Here is a 26003-nt window from a genome sequence, read left to right on the forward strand (position 1 = left end):
TCACTGTCAAAAGTCTTACTAGAAAAAAAAAAAGTAATTTGAAGGAAGATTCAAAAGTCTCATTAGTATCAACTCACCTGTTCTGAATTAGCCTCTTAGAGGCTTTAGAACTAACTAATGGTGTTGCTGTTGAGTGCCCTTTATTCTCAAGAGGGTGATGTCATAATATGTAAGTTTATTGGATTTAAATTAAGAGACAAAGTTGTCCAAAATCATCAGACTCACTCCTCCTTTGAGGTCATCTGAGTCCAGTGACAAGACATAGATTAGGATGGCCAAGATAGCCCCAAATGCATTGGGAGAACTTGATCTTTTTAAGTTAGAGGTGTGTCCCAAGTCTCAGTTTGTTTGAGTAAATCATTTCAATCCAGTGAGTTAAATTAGGTAATATGAGAGGCCAAAAATGGCTTAGCTTGCCTTCACAGAATAATCATTCTGAGAGGGGAAGACCCTCAGAGTTTCTGGACAGAACAAGCACTTAATGACTGATGATTGTTCAGTCAATCCTAAAACATTTGTTTTGTGCCATTCATATGGCATTTAATGGCCATATGGACTTACATTTTGATAGCCTCATTACTGACCTCCCAGCTTCTAGTTTCTCCCCTCTCTAATCAATCCTTCCCTCGGTTTCCAAAATAATCTGCTTAGAACACAAGATTGATCATGTTATTGCTCTACTTATACCCTTTGTCTATAGAATAAAATGTAACCTCCCCACTGATATTTTAAGGACTTTCACAACTTGGCTTTAACCTATTTTTGAGCTGTTCCCATGTATTTAATATACAAGTCAAAATGTACAACTAGATATGTCCCAATTTTATCTGTCCTTTTTCATTGCCTTTGCCTCTTTTTAGACCACTTTTTGTACTTGACATCTTTACTTTTGAAATTCTTTTCTTTCTTCATGACTCATATTAAGTGATGGCTCCTCCAATAAATATTTCCTGTCTTTCCTAATTGAAAATGATCTCTTTTTGCCTCGTTTTCTAATATGACTATATCTATATTCCTCCTTCGCCATAATCACATTTTGACTCATATAATATAACTTATTCATGTACATGCTGTATTCTTCCAATTAGACTACAAGTTCTTTGAGGGGAAACCAATTTTTTAATATCCTTTTTATTACAGTGCCTTATGCATAGTAAAGACTTTACAGATGTTTACTAAATTGAATTCAATTGATGTTCATATTATATATCTTAGTATCATAAACTTTCTATTAGCATTTTAGTACTTTGAGGACTAGTACAGATTGATTGATGTACAGGTATTATTCACTTGTACTTCACTTCATACTTATAGTTGATGTATTCAATAAAAAAAAAATGGATTTGCACTTCATAAAAGCATCAGGTTAAGTGCTTTGGCCTGATTTCATTCCTTAGATAAACAAGAAATTTTTAGATATGTCTTTGAGTCCCCATATGATCTGTATATGTTCACAAAATTAGTCAACTACAGTGCAGATCTCTATTCAGACACTTTGAATATTAATAAGAAAACCAGGGGGTTCATCTTTTTCTCTAGCACTATAGTATTTAGATTTTTCTATTAAAAGTGTGCATGTTAGCATACTGAACTGCCCAAATTGGATGTTTCTCCTTTTTAAGATTACTATATAATTTTGTCCAAGGACAGGTTTTTTTGTTGTTGTTTTGGTTTGGCTTGGTTGTTTGTGCTTTGATATTTTTCTTGGCAACCTAGAGACGTGGTCTTTTCATCATGCTTGTCTTTTGGAAAATATATTGCTTATCCCTATTTCGAATTCTTTCTAAATTGGAGACAATAAAAGAAGTAAATTCTTCTTATTCAAAAAAAGTAATAATATCCCCCATTCTCTGAGCAAGGATAGCAAAAAAGGAAAGGGATAAAGATATAACTTAATCTTTCTGATAACTCAGTCATATATCATTTAGATTATTTCCCCTATGCAATTCTTAGGTGACGATATGTTGCAACCTATTCAAATAACCACCATGCATTATCTTTTGAGTGACCTGAAGTTTTTATTCTTTGGGGGACTGTGATATTCTAGGATTTGAAGTCTTAAAGCAAAAATGGAAGAATATTGTTTACATTTTTTTATGTTTTGTTTCAGGATAAATCTTGGATTATTAATGGGACTATACAATTTTTTCTCTTTCTTCAATTCTGTTCTCAGATTATTGTCCATTTATGGTATGCATACTGATGGATAAGCTCTATGTTTTGTTGTCTATCTGAGGTCTGATTTTAATTCAGAGCTTCCTGACTTCAAGTTTCCACTGTGCCATCTATTATGTCTTTACTCAATTATTGCATGGTCATGATACTTTATCATTCAATATTAAATAAAATGATTCCATCATTTTCTTTTTTCTTTTCTGTTCTTTTTGTTCTTTGCTGAGGCAATTGGGGTTAAGTAACTTACCCAGGGTCACACAGCTAATATGTGTTAAGAGTTTGAGACCAAATGTGATCTCAGATCCTCTTGACTTCAGGGCTGGTGCTCTATCCACTATACCACTTAGCTGCCCCCTAATAAAATATTATTTTCAAGGAAAGAGTGAAGAGCCTCTAAAACCTCTAAAAAGAAAATCTTCTCATTATGACATTAATTGTTGTCATATTGTTTACTATTATTTGAACCCTTCTATAATATGTGGAAAAGTACTCAATGAATATTATCCTAAGAATATTTTCTTGTTAGACTTATCTCATTCAGTTTAGACAACAGGCATTCTTCAACTACTTGTTTTGGATATGGATATTTAGGGTGAACTCTTTAGAATGGGACAACAATTAGAAGATTCTGCAGTGTTCTGGGACCAGATGCCTTCAACAAACAAACAAGAAGATATGGAGATCTTTAAAATATTTATGGAAGGGCTCTTAAATTTGGATTTTATGTTGGACTTCTTCCATGACCTTTTTGAACACCTTTTGATGATTATATTATTACTGGTCTTTTGACTTTCTTGATATCAATAATTAGAGAGATGTCAAAAGTATCTCTATTGATTTATCTTTCAAGGAATCCTATATATTTTAAACATATGCATAGAAGATAACTTGCTTTAGGAGTGCTTGTAAGAGAAGAAACCTTTGCCCTATTTAATGAAATGTTTTCTCTGTGTGTGTGTATGTATAATCAATAGTGTTTTGTATATATATACACATATAGCATATATATTTATATAAATGTATATATATATGTGTGTGTGTTTGTATATTATATGCATGTATATACATATACCAAAAGGATTTGTATATATAAACATATGCATATATAAAAGTATATGCAAATATATACATATATATATATATATAACATTATATGTATGTTACACATATATACATACATATATGTAAAATCAATAACAAGTACAATAGAATCTTCTGTTTTCTTCACCTTTTAGACAATAGTGTGGGTATAAAAGTAGTCTGCTATAGATTAAAATTTGCAAAACCCTACCAATTATTTTATCATATTTTCATCAAGCATATCTTCAATGTGAGTTTATATTATTCCCATTTTGATTTTGAAGAGATGAGGAAATAAGCATACAATTAAGTTTTTATTAATTCCTTGGCTTTCTTTTTTTTGGAAGTGACATTTTAAGTAATATTTTTGTAAATATTGGGTATCCAACCTTGTTTTCAATTGATACTTTAATTTCCTCAAAATTATGTCATTTCTAAGACATAGCTCTTCTATGTATACTAGCTTTTCCTATCATCTGTTTTCTTTAGTGTGGTTACCTTCATATATTTTATCATGGAAATAAATTGTTATAACTGATAAATCTGTTGCATTTTCTGTATGTTTGTTGCTTTCTTCCAGTTTCATTGTTTAATGCTCTCAAAATGATCTGACCTAATTGAATCTCTCACTAATATTTCTGCAAATATGTTTTTATTTCTATCTACCAATTTTTTTTTAGGAAACGATAATGGTCATCCTCCATCATAGAATCTTACAATAAGTTCATATTTTCAGTTAGTATGATTATGAAAGATAGAATATCAAATTCAGGGAAGTTTTAATTAGTTTAGATGAATTGTGGATGTGTGAGAAAGGAAGTGGTATGAAAGAATTCTGGAGATGTATTTTGAACATAGATTGTAGTGGACTTTAAATACTACTATGAAGATTTTATCCTAGAGGCAATATAAATTCATATAAGACTTTTAAGCCCAAATTGACCCAAACTGTCAGCCGAAATTTCTTTCTCTATTTAATTTTCATTTCCCCTTCCCCCTCACACCTCTTGAATTGATCCCCTGCTCTCATGTTCTTTATCTCCTTCATCTTTTTTTTAAATAAAGATTTTGTGAAAGCTTATTCTCAATATTATTATGTGATAGAGGCATATGCTAAGTTATTAATTGTGGTTAATGATTTGAAAGTCTGTCTTTTATATAATCTTTTATGACATTATGGAGGAAAGAATATTAAAATATTCTGGAGTTAAAAAGGTCCATGTCCAGTTCTACTCAGCTATGTGGTTTTAGTCAAGTCACCTAACCATTTTGGACTTCAATTTTTATACCTGTAAAACTATCAATATTCTATATTAATATTTTAAACATTTTGTCAACAGAATAAAATTTCCTCAAATAGCTTTTTTTTTTGTACCCTAGTAGGTATTGCTCGGGAACCTTGATTAGAAAAAGACATAATAAAAGATTCATACTTTTTCATAGATGATTAGGTTTTATTGATAAATACCAATTCAGACTTCCCACAAAAGCTGCTACTCACATAGAAGGTTTCTAAGTTGACGGGCTTAAAATATATCTTAATAATAGCATGCTGAATGAATACTGCCTAAAACATATAGAGCAGAGAACCAGGTTTCAAAATCTATTTCAGGCATCAACTTTGGCAGGATTATAGCTTGGACAGACACTAGGTCAAAAAGATGCAAAAGAACCTCAAACAATTTTCAGAGACTTCCAAATGGTAGCTAAGAATGTTGTAGACATAAAGGTCAGAAATGAAGCATTCAGCTCCATGGCACTGCCCACGATGATCTTCATGCTGATTTGCTAGTCCACAATGAAATGAAAAGCTAAAGCTTGTAGTTACACAATTTACAAGAGAAACAATGTTGTGCAGGTTCATCCTGTATAATCTCATAACAAATGAATTCCTGTAGAAGGTCAGAGGTGGTAGAATTACTCAAGGAAATTTACTGCACAGAGATTTTTCTTGTTGTGTAGCAAAAAAAGATAAACATCAAATGATCTTACACTTTTTCCTGGGGGACCACAAATGTAAAAGAGGAAGGAAGAAGGAAGGAAGGAAAGAAGAAGGAAGGAAGAAAGGATGAAAGAAAGAAAGAAAGAAAGAAAGAAAGAAAGAAAGAAAGAAAGAAAGAAAGAAAGAAAGAGAAAGAAAGAAAGAAAGAAAGAAAGAAAGAAAGAAAGAAAGAAAGAAAGAAAGAAAGAAAGAAAGAAAGAAAGAAAGAAAGAAAGAAGAGAGAGAGAGAGAGAGAGAGAGAGAGAGAGAGAGAGAGAGAGAGAAAGAAAGAAGACTTTATGAAATAAATCAGTGGGCTGGTGGCTTAAATATAAGCACTTAATTTAATTTTTTTTTGCATTTGATGGATTTGTGTTCTACTATTAAGAATGGAATGGAGCAGAAATAGAATAGAAGACAGGAATGGAGCGAGGACAGGATAGTAAGGACAGGGACAGAATGAGTTAAGATAGAATAAAATAATAACAGGAAGGATAAGAGAGATTGTATTGGATGGAATGGGATGAGATAGGATAAGATACAATATACAATAGGGTAAGATAAGTTAGAATCAAACTAAATGGTATCAAAGGTTTATTTCAGATAATAAATGTCTTTCTTCCATTCCTGTCTTTTCTCCCTTTTCCCATTCTCATTTATTTTGAATACCTGTTATGTTTTTCACATAGTCATTCTCATCCATTATCTCTTTGATTCCTTCACATTTCTTTCAAGCAAAGGGGTAGAAATATGCTACAAAAATAGCATACAAATAGGAAAAAAAAGAGAAATATATTTAAAAGATGAGGAGTACTACGACTGGGCAGTTAGGTGACACAGTAAATAAAGTGCCATACCCAGAGTTAGGAGGACCTGAATTCAAATCTAGGGTTAGACATTTAATAGCTGTATGACTCTGAAAGTCATTTAATTCTTTTCACCCCCATTTCCTCATTTCTAAAATGAGTAAAGAAGGAAATGGTAAACTATTCTAGTAGCTTTGTCAAGAAAACCCCTGAAAGAGATCATGAAAACAGCCACAACTTAAATGACTAAACAACAACTACTCAGCAAATATTTCAGTGGCTCTGTTTTTTTTTTAAGTTTCAAAAATTTGTTTTGAATGATTCTTGTTTTGAATGATTAAGTGGTTATGTGTACAATTGCCTATTTATAATATTCAACAACATTTTAAGTGTTGATACATATTCTTTTTTTTTAATTTTCTGTCTGTTGAGATAATTGAGAGGAAAAGAAGAAAGAGAAAGAAGAGAAAAGAGAAACCAAAAAAGCAAGATCAGAAGTTAGAGAAGAGTAGTAGTGACCATAGGACAGTATCATAGGATGGTAAGACTCCTTCTTAGCCAGTGCTTTTTTGATTGTCCAGCTAGGAAATCTAGCAGAGTAAAAAAAATGAAGAATTAGAAGTTGGATCACTTGGGACAAATCCTAACTTTTGCTATGTGTTACTCTTTAAAAATGGCATAATTGTATGAGATGACTTCTAAGTCACTTGTAATAGGAACTACGAAACTATGAAAATTGATTATTGAGGTCAACTAAGTCAATTCCATTTTTCTACATCACTCCCAATCTTGCCTTCCTGAGCCTTATATTTGAGTCCTTCTTGAATGGGCCACCAATTCAAATCTTACTACCCAAGTTTATGAATGGAGATTGCAATCACATGGATAGAAATTCAGAATTCTCTGCTACCCTCATCTTCCAGGGTTTGTTTTTTGTTTTTTGTTTTTTTTTTTTTTGTTTGTTTGTTTTTTGTTTTTGTTTTTGTTTTTTTTCCTGAGACAATTGGGGTTAAATTATTTGCCCAGTGTCACACAGCTAGGAAATGTTAAGGGTCTGAGACCAGAGTTGAACTCAGGTCCTCCTGAATTCAGGGCTAGTGCTCTACCCACTGTGCCAGTCAAAATAACAACTACTTAGGTCTAAGTTCTGTTACAGGAAGCCAATGGGGAGTCTAATAAAATAACCATTCACATCCATTAGACAGCAACCAATATATATTATAAAATGTCTGAATCCTTCATTTGACTCTTTCATTCATATTTTTAGCTATCTATTAACTTAGATAAAAGGGTAATGAAAAGAAAGAGAAGGAACAACAAAGAGAAAACTAGAAACAAAATGGAAATTTCATCAACAAATATATCATTTTAGCACCTTATATTTCATAGAGGATTTTAAAAAATCCAAAATCTGTTCCATTAATTTCTTGAAAAGGTAAAATGTATCTTGCCCTTTGAATTGTAATGCACTGAATTTCTGAAAATTAAACACACTAAAAGAAATTTCCACATTCATTCGCTTCCAAGTGACAAATTGTTTATGGAACTGATTAGAGAGTGAAAGCAAGGATATGAAATTCTTTAAAGGAATTTAATGAAGCACTAATTTTAAAAATAGTGGTAATGATATGAGTCCTAGTACCAATGTATTAAGAATGTATTCTCAAGCTCCAAATGACTTCTGCCTGGATTTGGTTTGGATTCTGAAGAAACAGAATGGAAGAAGGTAGAGACCATGGGTTTAATTCCCAGCTCTGTCTCTTATCTGCATCAAGTACTCTTCATAAACTACTACCTTTGTGACTTTGGGTAAATCATTTCCCTTCTCAAGGTATTACTCTTATCCTTTACTACATAAAAAGAACACTTTGGACTAGATGCCCTATAGATCCTTTCCAACTTAAAATCCATAATTCCATCAATTAATCAACCCCTATCTTTCCCAAAACATTAACTTTTAACTTCTGAGAAGCACTGGAATAGAAGAGACTCTCCAAGTCTCATAATAACTCAACTAAAAAATCTTTAAAGAAGCAGAGTGGCCAAATAATTGTCTCATCTAAGAGGGTTTATTCTTACAAAAAGACTCGATAGAAACCTAAATTTTATTTGTACAAGAAGCCACCAAAACTCACTGAGAATTTAAAATCAGTGAAAGAAAAAGAGGAGGATAAAGGAGGAAGGGAGAAAGAAAAAATAATTAAATATTTCTCCACATTTGAATTATAGTTTAATGTATTTTCTTTTTCTTTCTTATTATTTGATTGATGCTCCCTCAGAATTAAAAGAGAGAGAGAGAAAACCAACAACAGTTTCTTTAAATTAATCAGATATTTTGGAACATATACCTCCTTAAAATTATTCCTTTAATATAGTAGATTTGGAGCTGGAATGGAATTTAAAAATCATCTAATTCATTTTAGAGATGAAGTACCCAAGAGGTAGATAAACTTTTCCAAGACCACATGATTGGTCTGGATTTTAAACATGAGTTCTCAAACTGACATTGGGCAGCAGTTCAGAATACATTGCTCACTGAATTTAAATAACTTCAAATGTCCAGACTGACTCTTCTGGTCTTACTAATGGACAAATGAGATCTCTTGAGTTTTGCTTGGGCTATAACTTGACATTTTCCCCATAAGCAACAGCAATAAGTCCTGTCATGGAGTATTTCCTATCAACTTACAAAATGACTTAAAAATGAAAAGAAAATAGAAAATAAAAAGACATTGCAATTCTAGATGACTGCTATTTCAGAATTGAGGATTGTTTCCTGAATAAAGTGAAGAAAGGAAGTTTTAACAAAAAAGACAGCTAACTCCAAGTCTTTAGTAAAGGTCAGTTATTGAGTAACTTCTCAATCCTTACAACACAAATAAAATACGTAGTACTTATAGTATTACCCATTTTTCCATAAGTTGAAAGATATGTCAAATTGTAATTATCCCAGATCATCTATCTAGTAAGTAGGAGAGTGAGGACCCTATTCTAAACATTTTAGTGTCAAACTCATTTTTCTACAGTCTACACTATATTGCCACCTATCTTTGTCCCACTGCTATTAGTATTTCTATATTTCTAAGCAAGTCAGGCTAACATTAGGCTATTGGTAGTTTTGTTCCCAACTAGAAGTTTCTTTTGTGCTTAATTAAGAAAGAAAACAAGGCTGCCTGTTTTATATAGTGCTTTTCTTATGCAGTGCCTTTCTGAGAAAGAAGAAGGGACTAAATGCCTGGAAGGAGAAGTTAAAAAAATTAAGTTTTCCTAAGTTAGATATTTTGAAAGATATGCTTCCTTAAAATTATTCCCTTTATATATAGATGTGGAGCTTGACTGGAATTTAAAAGTCATCTAACCTTACTCTTTTATAGATGAGAAAACTAAAGTCTTAAGAGTTCATAGATTTGTTCAAGGTCACCTGCATAGTAAATGACTGCCCTGCATTTCAAAACTGAATTTGATAATTGTGAGACATTTATTAAGCTAACATATCCAAATAGCTGGATAGATCAAACAACCATTTACATTTTCTGAAAATTTTCCTAAGTACCATGAGTTAATATCAGTCCTCACTGTTAACATATTTAATCTGTTTAATATAAATTTTTTACAAACAAATGGGTCATTCATTAACTGAAGACTGATGTTTTCATTGGCTTGGTCATTGCTAAGTGGTATTAGCAAGGGATCTAACCCTCTTAGAATATTATATTTAGAATAAAAAGACATGGGGTTTGAATCCTAGTTCTACAGCTTACAAATTGTGCGACTTTGGGTAAATTATTGCTTGTACCCGAGGTGACTGGAATTAGGTGATCTCTAAGATCTCTTTCAACTGCTTGTTCTCATTATCTGATATATCCACAGAACAAATAAAATATTTCCATCAATATTTATGAGTTGCCATGTTTGCTTGATAAAATGAATTCTAAGGGTCACTCCTGCTCTAAAGGTTTATGATTACAAATGTAACACCCTTGTCCTCACTTCCTGAACCCTTCCCCAGGATTCTCCACCCTAAAATGGATTGGGAGGCCAGATTCTTTACCATTAGTTCTATCCCCCATGAATGATATTTGCCAAGGCTAAGAGCAAGTTCCATTTAATCAACACCAATAGTATTAGCTTTTATATAGAAATATTTATTCAAGAAGTACAATCATAAAAATTGTGATTTATTCTCCCAATACATGGGAAGTATAATCTTCTGATACCAATACCACTTTAATCTCCAGGGAGTAGATTAGGTTCATAGTTTAGTTTAGTTCCCAGAGAGCACCGTCCCAGTTCCAATCCAAACTATTCCTCAGCCTCAAGTCACAGGCACACTGATTTCCCAGGGTTTCCATGCTGGGCTGTAGATGTAGAATCTCTCCTGTGATTTTTGGCTCCTGGATCAGAGTTTCTTAAATTGTTTCCACTCACAAACTCTTTCATCTGAGAAATTTTTACATGACCCCAGGTATATAAAACAGTTATATAAATCAACTATTTACTTAAAATAAATAATAATTTTGCAACCCCCACATTCACTTATGTGACCCCGATATGGGTTCACAATCCATAGTTTAAGAAGCTTTGTCTAGATCACCATGTCTTGAATTTCTGATTCAAGAGGATCACTTCTAGCACCTGAAATTGAGGACAAACAGAACAGATAAAACATCCTAGCACATTTGTTTGGGAAGGGAAGTAGATAGGGAATAAATGATAGTTCCTTACTTGTTCATGGTTTTGGGTTTCATTGTTGTTCAGTTGTGTCTTATTCTTTATGACCCATTTGGGTAAAGAAAGTGATCTGCCATTTCTCTCTGCAGCTCATTTTATAGAAGAGGAACTGAAGCAAACAGGATTAAGTGATTTGTCCAAGGTCACACAGTAAAGGTGTCTAAGGCTGGATTTGAACTCATGAAGATACCTTTTTAATTCCAAGCTCAGTGATCTATGCACCGAACCATCTAGCCACCCTCACATTTTAGGTACAGGGCCACCATAAAGTCAAGATCAATCAATCATCAACATGTATTTATTATTCATTATGCACCTGGAGCTAAGTATGTTGAGAATCAAAGAAAGTTAGAGGTGGGAGGGAGGAATGATCCCTTTCCTTAGAAAATTCACACATTAATAATAACAACAAAAACAACACACATGCACACACACACATTGATTTGGATCACTGAACTACTGAGAAGAACCAAATCTTTCATAGTTGATCATTGCACATTCTTGCTGCTATCTTGTATGATATATTTCTGGTTCTGCTTGTTTCACTCGGCATCAGTTCATGTAAATCTTTTCAGGCCTTTCTATAATCAGCTTGTTTTTCCTTTTTTATAGAACAGTAATATTCCATTGTCTTCATATACCACAGCTTATTCAACCATTCCCCAACTGATGGGCATCCACTCCTTTTCCAATTCTTTGCTACCACAAAAAGAGCTGCTACAAACATTTTTGCACATATGAGTCCTTTTCAATACTGTTTCTTTAAATAGTATGAGTGGAATCTGCATAAATGTTTCTGGCAGAATATCATTTAACAAATTAGATTACCTTTTATCAAATAATACTCTAGCAAACACACCTTAGGTGCCAGGAAAATTTCATTCAGCACGAATGGGTCTTTGGATAACACAGGCCAAGAAACAATCCCTTCACTGCTTATTCTGCAAAATGATTAAGTCTATTCCTTGACATAATTTCTAATCAAGTTGTTTTTGGCAAATCTTTCAGGAAAGTTTTCCAGTCTCACCCAAGATTATCATAAGTGAGGCCTCAGTTTTCTCCCTTCTGTAATATGTACATGAAATTAATATCTTGGAAACCCTGAGAACTCAATATATTGCTTTTCCTGACTAAAACTTCTACATGGGCTTTATGGAATGGAAAAGTTTACTATGGAGCATGTACTATGCTAAGAAATGGGGATACAAACAGAAAAACAAGATGGTCTCTGTTCTCAAGGAGTTCCTATTCTAATTAAATGAGACAACCCATAGAAACAGGTTCAGTTTCATGACCCATGTTAAAGTCATTTGGTGTTTAAGATCTGAAAGGTAAATAAGGGAAGAGGGCAGGACTTCAGGGACCTTGGAAGCAATCACTGGGTAGATGGTCCCTGGCCAATAACTCATGGGAAGAGGATAGTGTACCCACAGGTCAGAATTTAATAGAGTTCTGGGTTACCTCAATCAGAGAAGGGAATAGGGATATCAGTATCTTGTATATAAACAAAATTCAGTATAAAGGCCTGATGGGGACTGTGCAATGGGGAGTAAGTTGGAAAAAGAAAAGAAAAAAATTTTCTGCTCCTGTCATGGTGGATGTAGATGGTGTTGGACTCTTTCTTCATTGTTTCTATATGAGATTAAATAATTTTTGTTACTGTATTCCTGGGTCCCATTCTAGAAAATTAATGTCTTACTATAATGTGATGTAGTGAAAAATACTCTGGACTTGATGTCAAAGAACCTGAATTCAGTTTCTGTCTACTACAATACTCCTTGTAGGTCCCTGGTCAAATAATTTAACCTTCTTGATGAGCTTCAGTTATCACATCTTCAGACAAACTTTGCCTTCAAAAGAATAGAACAAGAATGGTGGCTGACAGCTGATTATAATGCTAGTAGATAAAATAATGTTTAGCTCTCTGATAAATTCAAGGCAATCCATTCAATGTACTGCATCCCCTACTACTAAATGAACTAGAAGATAAGATTCCTATACCACCATCAGAAATATTTCAAATAGGGAAACAAAGCAGTACCCTATAAGTAAGATGGTGAACTTGAAATCCTTTCTCTGAGAAAACTTTAGTTATGGATTATTAAAGAGAAGATAATGAATGTCTTTTTAAAAATGGAATATTGTTGTTCATTCTTTATTTTTTAATATTTTCCCAGTTACATTCAAAACACTTTTTTTTTACATTTGCTTTTTTTAAAGGTTTGAGTTCTAGGTTCTCTTCCTTAGCCCCACCCATAATTAAGAAACCACATATGAAATTGTGGAACACATTTCCATAAAGGTCAAGTTGAAAAAGAAAACATAGATCTTACATCCTAATGAAAATAAAAACACTCAAGAAAGATTAAATTAAAAAGAGAGCGAGTGATAGAGAAAGAGAGAATGCTTCAATCTGTATTCAGATACAATTTATTCCTTCTCCTTTGGATAGGATTTTTCATCACAAGTCTTTCATAGATAGATGACTGTACCACTGAGAATGGTAAAGTCAGAGGATTCTGGGAAGATGACAGAGTAGGTTGGTAAATTTCAAGCTCTCCCAATTTTCTCCACAAATACCAGAAATTTGTGCCCCAGGGCAAATATAGACTGGCAAAACAGGGGTCCTCCTGATACAACCAAGAAGATTTGAAGAAAGATCCCAGGCTTGGGATTAACTTGTCAAGTTTTTTTTTTTATTATTTTTATTTTTTTTATTTTCTAAGATGACCAATGAAGTCCTGTCTTTGCATATGAATTGGATTTAAGTTAGGGAGAATTGCAAAGAGCCATTAGCCTTATTCTCTTTTCTGAAGTCATTAAAATTTAGTGGCAAGACAAAAGCCCAGTGGCAAGATGATTGATGATGACCCAGAATGCAGTGAATTTACTTGGTATCTTTGATATCTGACCAAGCTTTAAGCATTCCACAGTTTTGCTTCAGTCATTGGAACAAATTGTTCTGATTTACCACGTCTGCCCAGAAAGACAAGGGAAACTGTGCTTATAAAAAGCCAGCATGGCTTCATCAAAGCAAACCATGCTTAGCTAATTTTAACTCTCCCTTTTTAGACAGAATTATTAAACTATTATATAAGAAGAATGGAATAAATAGAGTTTATTTTAGTAAATCTTTAAATAAAATATTTCATGCTATTGTTCTGGAGAATCTGGAGAAATCAGATCAGATGGTTGGCTTCTAAAAGCAGTTTTTAATGTTCCAACATCAACATGGTAGAGTGTCTTCAGTGAATCATCCCAGGATCTGTGATTAACTAAGGGATATTTAACATTTGGTGGCAATTGGTGTTACATTGAGGACTTAAGTTCAAATCTGAATTCAGATACTTACTAGCTATGTGACCCTAACAGTACAAAATCTGTTTGCCTCCATTGCTTATCTATAAAATAAATTGGAGGAAAAAAAAGCAAACCATTCTAGTACTTTTGCCAGGAAAATCCCAGAGTCATTAAAGACTGAAAACAATCAAACACATACATTTAACATTTTAATAACTTGAATAAAAGAATAGATGGCATGCCAAACTAATAGAATTATCTAGAGCACTAGATTACATAATTAGAAATACAAAAAGATCTTAATAGGTTCATAGAGCATTGGGCTGAATTAAATGCAACAAAATTCAGTTAAGGACAAATGTGCAGCTGGATGCAAAAAAAAAATCTAATTCACAAGTTCAAGATGGAGGAAGCATGGCCAGATCATAGTTTGTCTGGAAAAAAAAAAGATAGTGAACGAGATGGTAAAGAAGGGTCAGCAATGTCATGTAGCTGACAAATAAACAAACGATGCTTTCAGTACATTTGACAATGAAATTCGTTAAAGGAGATATAGATTCTAGGAATAAGAAGGCCATAATCCCACTGATGGGAGTAGGGAGGAAAACATTTGTAATATTGTATTAAGTTCTCAGAAAGTCCAAAGAAGGTACAAAAACGGTAAAGGACATTTAGTGGATACCCTAAGAAAAGAAGTTGGAGAGGATATTTGACTTGGAGAGGAAAAGATTCAAGGGGAAGATGATAGCTTTCCTCGAATATCTGAATGGTCATCATAAAAAGGAAGATTAGACTTATTTTGTTTGACCTCAAAAGCGTAGAATTAGCAAGCAATGAATAATAGTTGCAATGAGATGAATACCAGCTTCATATCAGGGAGAAACAAAATAAAAAATTAAATAAACAAAACTTTGTAACAATAGAGCTGCCCCAAAATAAAATGTGCTGCTTTGAAAGTCATTTGTTGAAAGTTCTCAAGAAAGGGCTAACAGACAACTTGTCTCACATTCCATAACACAGATTTTGTGATTGTGTGCAAAATCCAATTATTAGAACTCAGATATAAAGTGGGCTGGGAGAAGGGTACAGATGCCTAACTGCTCTGCTATGCTATGGAGATAGGAATGTATTGGATGCTGTGTAATGTAAAGAATAGAATGCTGTACTTAAAATCAATAAATATGTGAATTGTATGTAGCCCTTATTTGATATAGGGCCATTGACAAATGGCTTAACATTCTTAAGCCTCAGTTTCTCTACTCATAAAATTGTAATAATAGCACCTTTTAGAGAAATGATTATTTATAAATAATGGTTTAGGGAGATTCAGATTCTCTTCTTTTTCTTTTATCTTCATTTTAAGATCTCAGTCTCTGAAAATTGAGCTAATCTTCTCTTCCATCAGATCCCATCCAATCTTACAAAAAATCTCTCATTTAAGGTGAATTCCATTCATACAAGCTTAGGTGGGAATGTATCTTTTTGCCCAAAGCTGGGGGCAGTCTAGATATAGGAATAGTCTCTCTCTCTCATGATTTCACTCCAAGACTTTCAATCTAATCTAGTTTAGCCTCTCATTGTAATATTAATTTTGTCATTAATTTTTAACCAGAGTTGATTGTCACCCTTAAGCAAACTACTCTTTCAATAGGCATATAAACTATGAGCCCCCAGCCATGATTGTCTTTGACCTAAGAGAAAGAGCAGCTAAGTAACCTTTATTAATAAGCATGCTGATATAATTAATAAAATTATTATATTACCTAGAAATTATCTCTCTAACTTTTTAAACATCACATATTATGAAGATAAAAGAAGATAAATTATTTGAAACACTTTATACAATTTTCAATTACTATATGAATATCAGCTATTTATAGAAGATATACAATGGAGTAAATGTTTTGTAATTCTTTGGGAGAGGACAGTTTCATTTGTTGAGAATATGATTCTACAGTGCAGCAATGTCATTCAGGACTCAGGACACACTCTGATTGGTTCAAGGCACACCTGATGTGAAATTTTAAAAGAAAAGTTTTCTGGGATTTTCAGAATTGGGGATGCAAGTATACAATGTATAATATCCAGTGGTCTACCTGCCTGGGGCAGATTAAACCTGTTTGTTAAATAGTACTAGTTAGATTGCTGCAAAATCAGGGATCCAGGCAGATAATTACACTAGCTGATCTTTATCTTTCTTATTTTTTCCTAACATTAATAACTCACCCCATTCTCATTACTCTCAGTTGAGCTATTCTATGTTTTGCTCTTTTCTTTTTGCACTCACTCTATTAGAATTTTGCACAATTCTAATAGATCCAAATTCTTCTAAAAGATAGGGCCATTTTTTCCTCAATACTACCTCCTGAGGAAATAAATTCTCAAGCCCTCTTCTCTAGTCTTTTGTATCTGACCAACAGTATTTTCTTAGAACAATGTGCTGAGCTCCTCTGGCTACTTCCTACCCACATAGTAATTTAGGGAGGAAATTTGTGTTGTAAATTCAGAATTAGGAGTTTCAAATTATAATTGTCTTATTTAAATAAACATAGCTTACATCACAAAAGGATTGGCTCTTAGTTTTTGTACGGGGACAGAACTCACCTCTTTTAATGGACACTCAATTGATATTTTGGGAAGTTTTGGATTGGTTTAACACTTTGTAATTTCTCCATCCTTTCCTTAGAAAGAATACAATTATCTAGTCCTTCCTATCTCTTTGGTTTGGGAAGAATAAGAATTAAATTTTTCAGACAGAAAGGGCTAGACATGTAATTATGAAGGAATATTACCAATATTACAAAAAATTTTATTATAAATTCAAGCATCAGCATCATCTCAATATCAGCAGCATCACTATCATCATCATCATCATCATCATCTTATCATCATCTTTATAGCCTTCACTCCCCAATACTCTTTTTTATTCTCTATAGAGAGTAGTCATTTAATTCATCCATGCAATAATCTGCAGAACACTAAACAGAAAATCAAAGGAAGTCAACAGCAGCATGTCCCAGAATAATTTCTATATAATATTCATTTTAAAAGATTTAACAACAATAATAAATCATTTAATATATGAATATAATAGCTCCCTGAACACTCAACAAAAATGAATAATAATAAGATGGCAATTTGTTCTGGCACTATTTCTATCAGACTTCCCATCAGTCACAGACAAAAATATTAAAGTAATAATAATTGACATGTATATAGCAATTTAAGGCTTACAAAAGGCTTTATATTATTATGTCATTTGATCATTGTAACAAGACTATATAGTACCCTAGTATAAATAGTATAATTCCTACTTAACAGATAAATAAACTGAAGTCCAAATATGACTTGCAGATGATCTAACTTAGTTCAATTTTACTATATTTCCAAAGCTGCTGATTTGTTATAATTAGATATTTTTATTTAGAAAACATGGAAGGCATATAGAAGGATAATTCAGTCTTAATCAGTTATTCCAAGGTATAGTTTTCCTAGATCTGGAACTAGTTTTAAGATGAAGCTCTTAACCCAACATTTCTAAGCAATATAAGTTAGAAGGTAAAAAATCAAACCCAGACCACCAAACTATACAAAGGACTCTTGTCCAAATACAGGCTATTTTATCCATTAAATAAAAAAAAAAGTTGCTTAGTATACTGCTACTATAATGGGCCTGCTGAGGTTTCCAGCTCCAATGACCCACAGGTTTACTGTAAGAGGATTGGAATGTTGTATCCCATATGGTGAAACATTTAGCAGCCAGAAAATCCTCTGAATACATAGAAACAATATCATAATCCTAGCTCACTGAAAGCAGGTTGGCTAATGGAAAAACTTTGCTAATATAAGTTTTAAAAAACATAAGCAGCAATTAATTATTCTAATATCTTTAAAGTTATGAAACCAATGGGAGGTAATACATAAGCAGTGCTCCCAAAATATTATTAAGTGATTTACTTTGTTTTATTGCTTTGCCATCAGCCACAATGGTTTGATTAAGCAATAATTCTACCAAGATTACTATTGTAAATATAGTTAACATGCACACATTTTAATACAGGTAACATATTGTTTTTGTTTGAATAGTTTTTTTTTTTTAATTTCCACGTTTTTCCCCCAATTAAAAACATGATCCTTTCAGAATGACATTTCCATTTTGGAAGAAAAAGGCATCCTTTGGGACACCTGACAGACCTCTCTGAATTTACAGTACATCTGATATGGGAGAAGCTACTATAGCTTTCTTGGTAATTTACATCTTGGGCATCTTTCAAATGAAATGCCTGCACCATTAGCTTCAGCAGCCTTATGTATTATTTGCTTGGTCCTGGAGTTCACTATTAGCTAGATTACTCCTCTCTATTTATATAATATTTTGGTAAGTTTTCTCCATGGAAACTAATGAGACCCTAAGGGGGAAGAAAACATTGGAGCACAATTTATCTTTTACAAAAGTGGATCAGTCATTCTTTCCCATCCCCCAGATTTTTAATGACTTTATTGTGAATTAGAAATTGAGTATTATCTTTGCCTTTGTTTTATGAGCCAAAAAGAACCTAACTGAAGGCAACCAGCGTTACTATGCAGATGTGAGTTGACTATGCCCAATTTACCTGAACAGAACATTGAAGGGCATGTTTAGCATTCAAGATCTTTTTGTGCATTTTAATGAGAAGAGACTATATAAGTTTTCAGGCCATAGAAGTCCTATGGCTAGGAATATATCCAGACTTGTACTAAGCAATGGCATTTTGGAAAAGAAAGGAGATCCGGTAAACTAACAATTCAGAGCTGGGATGTGATAAATTAAGTTTTATTGGAAATTTTGATTGGTGCTCCAGCAATCTTTTGCCTTTTCTTCCCTATTATTATTAGAACATTTTGCTTTTAGAATTCTGAAGCTAGCAATATGTATAGGTCACCAGCTTTTAAGCAAAAGCAGGTGTTCCAGCTGTTTCTGATATCTGCTGACAATTTCTCCCTGATAATTTCAGCCTTGTACACCATGTGTGGGGAGTATGAATGTAGGATTTGGAGGAGGGGTGGTATTGAAGAAGAGGAATATATGGGAGATGATGAATGAGTGTGGAGAAGAAAAAATAAAGTCTTTAAAAGAAACAAAATAAAGCAAAAAGACTATGCATGTTTCTAAAAGTTTTTAAGAGAAAAAAAGGAAGATTTTTCACTGAAAAAAAGATAGTAATATAGATAGATACTTTTAAATAAAAAACAAAAAACCTTAAATTAAAACTAACTGGTTATGGGATAAATTTTAATACTAACTAGCTTCTAATAATTCTTCAGTCTTTATGTGCCATACTTCATTCTTCTTTTTACTTTTTATCTTCAAGGTTTATTTTATTTTCTACCTTTTCATACATGCTAGAACTTAGAATTCTTTCATTTAAGATTTCCCCGTCTCTCCCACCTTTGTCCTCCTAACCCTCATTCTTTTTTTTTTCTTTCCTCCCTATCACAAGTTATACACGTATAGATACTTTTTTTATCTTTTCATCATTCCTCTCCAGGACTTCTCAAGGCCAATATTACTCATACTAGGAGATCATTGCTTGATAATAGGTCTTCTGTCAGTTTTTTAACTTCACAGGGTAAATCTTCTGCTATCTTTCAATAAGATCATGATAGATACTCAGTTGGAACTCAGGAAAATGATGACAAATATTTTCCCCAGAATCAGCCTTCACAAAGTTATCATATTGTAAAAAACTTAGATTTAGAAATAGTTTACATTTTATTCTGTGCATCAACATGTTACATATTACATACAATAAATAGGCTAATTAAAGCTTAGATTATTGACCCTATGGTGACATTTCTAACCTCAATATAATGGTCCATGTGGACAGTCATTGATATTGAAGGATTTTCATTTATCAGAGTTTGTGGGTTCATCACAACTTTTGAAACAAAAAGGCTTTTTTTAAAAGATAATACATTAATTTTATGTAATCTTAAAGTATTAGAGATTGATGGGATTGTAGAGATAAACTGAACTCTCATTTTACAAATAGGAAAATAGGTGCCCAAAGAAGTTGTCAGCCAGAGAGTCAATAAGTATTAAGTGCTTATTTTGTGGCTGTCACTATATTAATTACTGGACATATTGGAGGAGGTGGTGGTGGTGATTGTTTGTTGTTTTAGCTGATCCTTCATTTTCATAGAGGATCAATGACATTATGGAGTACTGTCTTGACTTATTTATAAATTGGATTTAAGTGAGGCAGAGCTATATAAAATCATCAGCCTCTATCTCTTTTCTGAATCATAAAAGTATCGTAAAAAGACAAAAGTCAGAATGACTGACAATGACTCTATTAGTGTCTTTAATGTATGACCAAACTTTAAGTTCCCCATAGGTTGTGGGATGTTGAAACAAATTGTTCTCATTTACCCATTCCATTAGGGGAAAAGAAAAACTGCCCACAAAAAGCCAGCATGAATTCATCAAAAGCAGACCATGCAAGGCTAATTTCCATCTTCCTTTTTGGGCAGAATTATTATAGTATATAGGAAATGAAAAAGATATATTTTTATTTTACCAAAACTATTAATAAAGTATTTCATGCTATTGTCAAGACAATATGATCCAAGAAAAGATGATCCTGAAAAGAGTTCAGTAAACCTTCACACCAGAGGTGCTACTCCTCCCCAACACAGTAGGAATATGAAGATAAAACCAGAATATTTACCCATGAAAAGTTAATGTAATGATATAGATGATATGCCAATAATTCAATACATTATAAAATAGAGACCAAATGCAAAATAATCTCAAAAGAAACACAGTGAGGGGGAAAAGGAGGAAAGGACCAAAAAAAGACTCCTTCTGAATGTGTAATGTGATATGAATCTTGAAGAATTATGAAGGAACCAGGAGATAGAAGTAAAAAAGAAGAACATTCCATGTATGGGGGTACTTCACAGAGACTAAACAGAATGATGTGCAAAGAACAGAATGTAAACAACTGAAGTTTATCACAGGTCAGCTGCATTTTGCGATCTCTATATTTCATTAATAATAGAGACACAGAGAAAAATCTGCAATTTGATTTAATTAGGAAAAATTAAAATAAAATCAGCTTCATTATTTTTGTACACTGCAAACTTGAATTAGCCACTAATAAATGTCATTAAGCATGTTTGTCAGTAAAGTGATGACTTCAGAATCAGAAGATCTGGATTTCAATTATGCCTCTGCCACATACAGATATTTGTGTGTTCTCAAACAAGGTTCTCTTCATTTCTACAACTTTAAAATAAGGGAAGTAGACTAAATCCTCTCAAAAATCCCTTCTGTAATGCTGGAGAAACTGAGGCAAGACAGAGATTAGAGGGGTTTTAATATTTTAATAGTGGAAAGTTTGGACTGGCAGCCATGCTAACCACCAGTTGGATTGAACTTGACTCAAAACATCCAGCAACAAGTGAATGATTCCAGAGACGTTTATAGGGTTCCAGCAATCGGATAAACAAAGGTGGGGGGAGGGGCAGCAGAGCATTGGTGAGTGGATGCTCCAGGAAAGGCCATAACTTTTTAATTCTGACAGGTTTGTAGTGAAGAAGGAAGTTGGGAGTGAAGAAACTGAGAGATAGGAAGTCTGAGCCAGAAAGATATAGAGATCCATCGAAATATTTGAGATAATCCATCTGGAGTTTTATGATTCTTTGGAATGCCAGAGTATACAGAGCTCTGTGGCCCTAATTAGTCCTAATAACCAAGAAGGAGGGGTTGCCACCAGGGAAACTGAGGCAAAACAATTCAGGGAAACTGAGGCAGGGAAACTGAGGCATAACACTTCCGGCTTTAAAACCTATGATCCTTGAACCAAGGATAAATTGAACAAGTCATCATAAATTATTTTCTTTAATGATTTCTAAAAGCCAACTCTAGGGTAACTATATAGTTATACAGGTAGACCTTGTCCACCCCTACCGCCCAATAGAATGTAAGTTCCCCCAGAGTAAGAATTGTTTTGTTTTGTTTTGTTTTTTATTGTCTTTGTATCTCCAGGATCAAATATATAGCACCTGGAAAATATTAAGTGCATAATAATTGCTTGATTGCCTAAAGCCCTGCTTTATAATACATTCTATTGATTTCTTGAAGACTATACCTGTGGACTACAAATTCTGACAGGTCCCATAAAGTTGAAGTTGAGGCAGCTAGATGCAGTGGGCTTAGAATGGGGAAGATATCTTCATGAGTTCAACTGTGGCCTCAGGCACTTACTAGCTGTACTATGCTGGCAAGTCACTTAACACTATTTATTTGCTTCAGTTCCTCACCTATAAAATGAGCTTGAGAAGAAAATGGCAAACCATTCCAGTATCTTTGCCAAGAAAACTCAAATGAAGTCATGAAAATGTGGACACAATCAAAACAACCTAAAAAAAAATAAATAAAATAAAGCTGAAGAATCATTAAACATTGCCTTGACACTTCCATGCTGCCCAGGTAACAGTATCAGGTGGTTTCAGGGGATTCCTAGACCCTCTGAATCCTTGTCATTTCAGTGAAATGGGCATAATTCTGCTTTCTGGAGCAACACATAAAGGCTTTCCCACTTGAGTAGCTTTTTTTTTTTCCAGTGTAGATATATACCTACTCTAATTGATCTGATATGCAAATGACACATAACAAGAAGAGATATCTAGATTTCAGGAAATAGTGAGTCAGTTTTAGGATATAGTTAGCTAAAATGCTAATGTAATATTCCTTTTTTGATACTTCAAAATAACTATGATTCATATTAGTGGGTTCCCCTTCCATCAATACAGATCTAAACTCAACAAAAAATTTCTAGATGGTATTTTCTACATAAGATAGAAGGTTGGAGTCAATGAACTCTCTAGTTTTTCTTACTTTAAGAATCCATAACTTTATGAAATGACATTATAGCAAAATATTTTTTAATAATACAAAAGATTCTCAACTCTTGGATAATGGCCCAATTATTTCTTTAAAAAAATGCTTATAGGTCTGGTTCTTAGATTATCTTCACTTCCTTTTCAGATAGTCACCCCTTATAATGAATAAAATAGAAAGGGAGGAGGATAGAAGTTAAATTAACACAACAATCAAGACCAATTTTATGTTCTACTGCTATAGTTCCTCACAGTCATAAGTAAGTGGGTCTTATAGAATAAATGGAAGGAACCTTGGAAACCAACTATCATTTTACAGTTGAAGAAAATGAAAGCTGTAGACATTAAATGACTTGTCCAAATCACAAAGTAGAAAAATAATAGAGGCCAGATTTGAACCCCTGACTCTAGAGACAGTGTTCCTTTCTGCTGCACTATATCACTTATTAGATGTCAGTCATGAACAATGTATTTACATACCATTAAATTTTGATGCATTTACTGTTGTTGCCTTTCCATTGTAATACCCACTATACACATTAATTTCCTGTTGTACTTCACCCTGCATCACTTAATATGTTATCACATTTAAATAATTCTCATTAAAATTTTTATTTTGAATAAACATTGAACAATACATTATAAATGCTATAAATATAATATGCATATATTACAAAATATGCCTTTCTGTATGTATTACATACATATATATGCATGTATATATAGTATATGTCTATATTATAAATACAATAAAAGCTAAACATGGAGAGGTATACCTATAATTCTTACTATTGGAGGAGGCTGAAGCTTGAGTTCAGGGGTTCTGAGCTACAGTAGGACTAAAACCAATCAGATGTCTGCACTGAGTCTAGCAACAAGAAAATGAGTTTCCAGGAATCAAGAATGGAACACCACTAGGCCACATGAGAAGAGATGAAACGTCACTGTAAAAAACAAACTAACCCAAAAAACAGAACAGGTTTACGTGTACTGCTAAAATTCCAGACTGAACAAGGGAAGACCTAGCATCATCAACATCATCTTCATCTTCATCATCAACAATAATTAATTCATATAACTAAAGAATAATCATAACAATTGCAAGTTGTATATAATAGAATAATAGAATGTATTATAACATATATGATAGCAGTTACTTTTATGATCATTTTTTTACTTTTGTTACAGAAATACTTGTTTATATCACAAACTAAAATTTAGTTTTTAAATAAAAAACAATATAGTATTGTATAACTTCACATGTGGTTTCTTAATTTTGGGTGAGGATAAGGGAGAGACAGTAGAACACAAATATCTTAAAAAACAAATGTAAAAAAAAAGTTTTGAATGTGATTGGGAAAATATTAAATTAATTAATAAATTTTAAAAGAACAATATATAAAAATAATAAAAGCAATAGTCTCTATGCTTACTGTTTTCCTGTTTGCGCTTACTTCACTTTGCTTCAGTTCATCTAAATCTTCCCCTGTCTTTCAATGTGGCACAAAAAGCATTCAGTTATCACAGTTTTGCTTAAGCATTCCTCAGTCTTTGAGCAGCTTTTTCCATTTCTTTGCTACTCCCAAAAATACTGCTATAATTTTATATTCATATGTATTGGACCTCTCTCTGTCTTTGATCTTTGGGATTCATGAATGACCAATTTATTTCAAGCAGCACTCAGTGCAAAAGAATTAAAAATAATAAAACTGGGACAAACTTTTTTTTTTTTTTTTTTTTTTAGGAAAGACTGTGCTCTATATTACTGTACAGTGGTAAAGAAAACGGCAATACAAAATTAAGAAGAAATTCCCTGCAGTTCTCCACTTTCTGTTGCCTGGGTACAAAGCAAAAATGACAGATATGGTTATAGGTGATTCTGGAGAATATGCTTTATCTTGACAGTGTAGAAATGCTCTTCAAGTTCAATGCTCAGGCAGGTTCAAAATGTTGTGAAATTCTTCTGATCAGTCTCTCTAGGAAAATATAATACAGTGAATCGTGAAACAAAAAAGAGTTTTTGGCTTCTGCTAAAAAATATTTCTATAAAAAAGTGAATTTTAGTCTCTGACCCTTTCTGAAATAAGAAACAGAGGAAAACCTATAGATAAAAGACAGCAGAAGGAAAGCCTGTTCTCTCCCCAATAGCAATTGCTTCTTTCTTTGACTATGTTTTCTGTTCCAAGTATACATCTGCCTGGGCCTTAAATTCAAAATACCATATGACAGGTGGCTCCAGTAGCTGTCTGAAGGAAGAAGCTGTTCCCAATAGCTACCCTAAGCTTTCTGTCTTTACAGATTCCAATTATGTCTACTCAGACTAGTACTCCCAAAGCTTGCTGGACAATTTTATGAGCATTTGTTCCCTTTAATATCTTAAAAAGTATTACTTCTTTCCAGATTTTTCCCTTCCTCTTCCAAAAGGCTATCATTTTAAGGCTTAGTTTCTCTCCCATGACTTTTTCTTAAGTCTAAAATAGGGAAAGCATGCAAATGAAATGATGATGGTTGTGATGGTGATGGTGGTAATGATGATAATAGCAGTTATATGATACTTTAAGGTTTTCAAAGTAATTTACAAATGGCTCATCAATCCTCATATCAGTGCTGGGAGGGAGGTACTATCATTTGCCCAGGATGATACAGTTGGTAAGTGTCTAATGTTGGATTTGAATGCAAGTCTTCCAAACTCGAGGTCCAGAACTCTAGGCACTGTACCACCTTGCAGTCTAATAGGGAAGATAAAGGAAATCTAAGACAGAATAGGTTAGATGCCATAAGAGAAATAAACCAGGTTTTAGGGAGTTTCTGAAGAGAAAATGATTACTTCTGTAAAATTAAAGCATCACAGAGGAGAGAGATTTTTGAACTTGACCTTGGAAGTACAACAAACTGGCAAGGAAGTGAATGATGCAGCGGTACCTCAGCATTCCTCTGCTTCGAAAATTGTTAAATTCGGTATTCAACTCATTTCAATGAAAAAAATATGCTTCAGTATTTGACTCTTGCTCTGCACCTGTCGAACTTGGCTGTTGTCTTGGTTG

Source organism: Sminthopsis crassicaudata, chromosome 3, assembly GCF_048593235.1.
Source record: "Sminthopsis crassicaudata isolate SCR6 chromosome 3, ASM4859323v1, whole genome shotgun sequence".
Taxonomy (NCBI): domain Eukaryota; kingdom Metazoa; phylum Chordata; class Mammalia; order Dasyuromorphia; family Dasyuridae; genus Sminthopsis; species Sminthopsis crassicaudata.